Genomic DNA, 6,003 nt, shown 5'->3' with positions numbered 1-6,003 from the left:
TACCCCTGAGCCATGACTACAACTGATAATTTTCACATAATTTTACAAGATTTGGATGTCATTATGATATTCATGTTTAAACAGCCTTCAATATTTTAAACATATTAAACACTGGATAAACATAGCATTAAAATGAAATATAAGGGAGACTGGAGAAATGGCTCAACAATTGAGAGCAATGGTTCTTCTAGTGGACCTGGGTTGGGTTCCCAGCATCCATGTGGTGACTTTGACTTAACACCATGTGTAACTCCAGTTCTGGGAGATCTTGCACCCTCTTCTGGCCTTTGAGGGCTCCTGCATGTATGTGGTGCACATAAAGTCATGCTAGCACACACACATGCACATAAAAATAAACCCAAGTTGAAATTGAAATACAAAAATGTGTTTATCACTATTTGTGGGTCTTTATAATAGAAAAAAATCAAGATTTTTGTAAAAGAATTTTCCCAAATAACCAGTAATACTTTGTCTACACTGTCATACTTTGATGGAAGGCTGGGCAGGTCCACTTTGTGGTGCTGGTGGGACTCAAGAGTATGTATGAGTAAGAAGACATTAGGAACAGATCCCTTTTGCTGTGGTTGGGGCTGACCAAGAACACATAGTGAATGGGAGATGTGTCCTGGGCAGGAAGACCAAATGGGGCATCATCAAAGGTAAGTTTGGGAAGATAGCAGGCATGCAATGAGTAGGAGGTTGGAAATCAGGGCATACCCTACATCCATGGCATCCTTCGCATGCCTCCTCTGGCATCTGCCCAAACCTGGAAGGCAACCATGACTTGCCAAAACTTAACATAGCCCCACGAAGTGCCTGAAAATAAGATTTCCTTCTGCCTCAGCCTCTCAAGTGCCGAGTTTACAGACCTGGACCACCTCAGCCAGCTCCCTGATTTATTATTACCGTATTACTACCATTATTAAAAACATATGGAGCCAAGCATGGTAGCACATCCATACTCCTAGCATAGGAGAGGTGGAGGCAGGAGAATCAGAAGTCCAAGGTCATCCTCAGCTACCGATCAAGTTTGAGGCCAACCTCAGCTTCATGAGACCTGGGCTCAAAAAAAAAAAAAAAAAAGAAAAAGAGTCATGAATTTTGTCTCTGGTGTAACGGTCCTAGTGTTATCTGTAACGAAGGATAGATTCACTAGTTTAGCAACTAGTTGTAGGAACCAAGCCCCAAGGATACAATAATGAATGAATGAGTATGTCAATGAATGAATTAATGAGTGACTGAATGAACCAAGAAAGAGGAAGTGGGGGAAGACAGGAAACTCATGGCAATAGTGGGTCCCAGAAGGTACCATAGCAGGCAGCAGCTGTGTACTCTGAGAGTACAGAGCTGTGCTAGGTCCATGTCTTGCAGTGGAAAACATGGCGCACTGTGAGTTTCTTCTGAGAGATCTGCTCATCCGGTGAGGTGTGGGGCCCCCTGTGATCGGGTGGCTGCAAAGGGGTCCTGGGACCACTGTGGCCCAGACTGACTTGCCTCCCCTCATTCAGCTCCCATCTCCAAGACCTGAAGGACATCACCCACAATGTACACTACGAGAACTACTGGGTCATCAGACTCAATGAGAGCCACCTGCTGCCCCAGGGGCCAGGCTGGGTGAACCTGGCTCCAGCCTCCCCTGGACAGCTGATGGCCCCTGGACCAGGAAAGGTCCGAAAGCGAGTGAACAAGGAGTCCAAGGACGATGAGTGCTGAGGGACCATGGCCCAAAGCCTGCTAGGCTCCTCCCTTCCTCAGCTGCCAGCCCCCAAAACACATCCTAGAGTGTCTGTGTGAACCTGGAGTTGCTTTGTACAAAGTGCTGTGCTTAGACAACTAAAGGGTTTGTAAATGAGTTTGCCGAGCCAGTCTGATACAAGAATATTGTTCTAGGGGCTGGGGATTTGGCTCAGTTGGTAGAACTCTTTGTCTAAGGTGCCCAAAGCCCCGAGTTTGATCTTCATCACCACATGAGGCTAGGTATAGAATGCACATCTGTAATCTAAGCATTCAAAAGGAAAGAACAGGAGGGTAAGAAATTCAAGGTTTTCCTCAACTGCATAGCCAATCTGGGCTGTAGTATCGAGTTTATTGTACTGTGTGTGTGTGTGTGTGTGTGTGTGTGTGTGTGTGTGTGTATGGTTGTATTCTTGGGCTGAGGAAGTAGTTCAATAGAACAGTACTTATCTTAGAATATGATATATAGACATTTTTGCAAACAACTCAGCTTTTATTGTATTTAAAAAGGCAAAGTTCACTATCATAATTTAAATAATTTTGTTCATTTTCAAAATTACATTTAATTCCTATATTAATTTTTAAGGGGAACAAAGGAATGTTAGGAAGTAGTCCTTCATTAGATTGCAGGAGCTCGGTTGGTTATATTCTGGAAAAAGAACGACACATTTTCCCTTATTCTTTCAAGAAATGGGTCTGGAGGATTTAAATGGTCTCCAGAAAAATGTTTCCACTGCTTCAGCTGTGACATGGACAGAGGTCTCAAGGAGTTAGACTTCTGAGAGCCGAACTGACACTGTCTAGAGGCGACGGGGGCCTTCCGACACATCTTCAGTGTGATCTTCTCCCCCTGTGCACTCACAGTCAGGCAGGTCATGGGTAACACACTGTGAATTTTCATGTAATGTGAACAAGTTTTCAAGCTCTTCCACTGAAAACTGGATATGCTCAGAAGATCTGGTTAGGTCTACAACGGCCCCAGAAAGGCCTTGCTTACTGACCTGCCTTTGATACATCTTTTCCTCTATTGTCCCTGTAGTCAGGAGTCTGTAAATATGTACAGGATGTTTCTGACCATCTTTCCATACTCTAGACACAGCCTGGATGTCAGTAGCTGGGTTCCAACCCATATCATAGAGAACTAAGTGAGATCCTCCAATAAGATTAAGTCCCACACCACCAGCTTTTGAACTTAATAGAAAAACAAAATCAGTACAGTATTTACTATTGAAACTATCAACAATTTGCTTCCTTTGAGAGACTGGTGTTTGGCCATCAAGTCTCACACAAGCATATCCATGACGCTTGCAAACTTCTAAAATATTCAAGGTTTGTCTGTAGCTGGATACCAACATCACTTTTCAGTGGGACGAAGTTCAGGGAGCACTGGCAGGAGCCTTCCTAACGCCTGTAGTTTTCCTGACTTGTTCTCAGAGAACTGCAGAGGTTTGTAGCCAGCAGGGAACAGTCAGCAAGCCTTGACACAGATTCCCTTCTTCATTTTCATCACAACTTGAGCTAAGCTCTTTCCCCTTCACAGAGCTGAACAAGAGGCAAGGGTGACTGCATTGCTCTTTAGGGCTCCTCTGCAGACGAGGTGAGCGCTATTTTCCAGTAGTCCTTTCAGACAGAACCTGACAGACCGAGAACTCAGGAGCTTTTGGTAAAGTTCAATCTGCAGTGTCCCTGGTTGGCAAAAGACTACGTTCTCTATCTTAGGGGGGAGATATTTATTGATGACTTCCTGAGTTCTTCTAAGGATAAAACGTCCACTGAAGCACATGAGCTCAGTTGCTCTTCTCTCCCCTAACTTTCTTCCGCAGAAGAAGGAGGCTCTCTTGACATAATGATGGGTTCTTCATGTATTTTTCTATAAGAGGACAGAGACCCTAATATTCCTGGATTAATAAAATCAACTAATGCAAAAAATTTTTGCAAATCATTCTGAACTGGGGTATCAGTGAGAATTACTCCCTTCTCACAAGAGAGGCTAGAAAGGGCTGCCGTTGTCTTGATACTACTGTTCTTCAAACGGTGCCCCTCATCACAGATCAGAAGGCCAAATGTTATGGTCTTAATTTGATCTAGGGAACAAAGTAACATTTCATAGCTGATGATAAGGACAGAATGAAATGTAGAACTGATAAACCCCTCAACTTTATGGCCCTGATCAAAAGTGAATATCTTGATCCTTTAACTTCCCAGTCATTTTTGAAATTATTTTCTCCAATTATTCACCAAGCTTCCAGGGTAACAATAAATGTCTTCTTTATTACTGGTTTGCCACCATAGGGTTCCTGACACTGTAGGGTCCAGATGAGCAAAATACACTGCAACAGTTTTCCTAAACCCATTTTATCAGCAAGAAGAGCACCGCATTGGCCAATTGCTCTCATTCTCATCACACACTCTAGAGGAAGATGACTCTGTCTTTCTGATGTGGTCGGAGGTGATGGACTAGGGGAGGGCCTATCACCACATCCACAATAGGAGAGCAGTTCCTATTAAACACCCACTGGTGACTCTTGTCTGGTCTCGGCATACCCAGGGCATTTGGTGTGTTCGGGTCATGGCGTGGTTTGCAGTTTTGCCAGTCGTTCCATCTATTTCCCTTTGCTTGGCTTGATGGACACACACTTTTGAAAGGGTTAGAAAAGCACTTCCCGGCAGCCTGAGCACTGGGGACAGCAGGACTTTCTACTTCCATACTGAAAACACTTGCCACTGTTGAAGTGCTCAGAAGAGACTGTGCCCAGGATTTCTATCTCTTTCCCATCAGTCATCAGTGTTTGGCCTTCTACATGTTCAAGCTCTTCGAATTTATATCCAATGCCCCTTCCAATATATTCTCCTTCCAAATCTTTCAATGTGAAGGACCTTCCTCTGACAATAAGAATAGCATCGCCTTCCCTTTTTTTGTTTTTCTTGGAAGCTTTACACCAAACAACACTGAAATATTTATGCAAGCTGCTAGCTTTCTTTTTGTGTGCCTTGGACTCTATGATTTCTTTAGAGGCTGAATGAACTGGAGGAAGTGGATCTACTCTAGTCCCGTCACCCATTTCCCTAGGGCTTCCCTCAGCTGGGCAAGGATTTGAACTGCCTGCATCCGGATCATTTTGTGACTGCTCAGCATCTTGCAACAGTTTTGTATCTGGACTCATCTTTGTAATCTCCATACTCACACGTGTATTCCTTCTTCCTGGAGGTATGAATCTTGTTTTTTAAAAGGGATTTCCCTGTACCTGTGCTGCAGATCGTCTCAGCTTCAGCAATACTAACCCGGCACACTGACCAAAACCACAGCAGGTTCAGACACCTGCCGCTGACCACCTCAAACTTCCTGCCTTCATACAGTCAAGCACCGGCTGAGCGCACCCTACATTTTTTATATATTTATCTATTGTTGCTAAGAGGATGGGACATATGTCCTCCCACATATATTCTAAATATGTATTTAAAATTTTTATATTTAACTTTTAATTAAAATTAGATTTTATTAATTTAATTACATTTAATTAAAATATTCAAGTATATTTTTAAATTTTTATATGTATTATATATAATATCCTTTTTTTTTCATGACTGTTTCTCTGTGTAGCCCTGACTACCCTGGAACTTCCTTTTTAGACCAGGCTGGCCTGGAATTCACAGAGATCCACCTGCTTCTTCCTCCTGAGTGCTAGGATTAAAGGTGTGTGCCACCATGCCCAGCATTTACTATATTTGAATGACTGGTCCTCCTGCCAGTCTCCCTGTTGCTGAGATTTCAGGCCCATGTCTCTACACCTGCTTCTCTTTAAACAATAAGAGGCCAAAGATCCAAGGTAGGAAGAAGAGTTGCCCCTTCATCCTGCACCTCCTTCTCTCCCCACCCCAACTCTCCCAGCTTCTCAGACTGAAGCCTAGCTGCCAATCAGGCTCTTTCTGCTGTCGAGAGCTCTCACTCTCGCTCCTGGCCCAGGGTAAATCACAAAACTTATTGCTGCCCTGCCCAAACATCGCTGGTGGGCTGACCTTAGATGCCCCCTGGATCTGAACCACCAGTGTTTGGTGCCTGGCATGCTCCCACACTGTGGACTCTCCAACCTGCCTGCCTCTGCAGTCACACAAACCCTTCTGTTCCCAACAACTTTGCTTCCAGTTGGCAGGGTCTTATCTGAGCCATGGAGATGATTAACCTAAGAACCCTGCCTCTCAGAGCACCACCCCCTACCCCCTGTCTTCAACACCCTTTCCTGTCACTAGCTTCCAGCCCTCAGGGGGCTC

At 44.2% G+C, this 6,003-nt stretch overlaps 1 pseudogene; it reads right to left on the bottom strand.

Moving 5' to 3' along the window:
* Positions 1-2,353: 2,353 nt before the first annotated feature.
* Positions 2,354-5,203, bottom strand: LOC117710359 (DNA repair and recombination protein RAD54B pseudogene; annotated as a pseudogene).
* Between the last annotated feature and the right edge of the window lie 800 nt (positions 5,204-6,003).

Source organism: Arvicanthis niloticus, chromosome 6 (assembly GCF_011762505.2).
Source record: "Arvicanthis niloticus isolate mArvNil1 chromosome 6, mArvNil1.pat.X, whole genome shotgun sequence".
NCBI lineage: Eukaryota > Metazoa > Chordata > Mammalia > Rodentia > Muridae > Arvicanthis > Arvicanthis niloticus.
The sequence above is the reverse complement of the archived record's forward strand: the minus strand, read 5'-3'. Positions and strand labels throughout refer to the sequence as shown.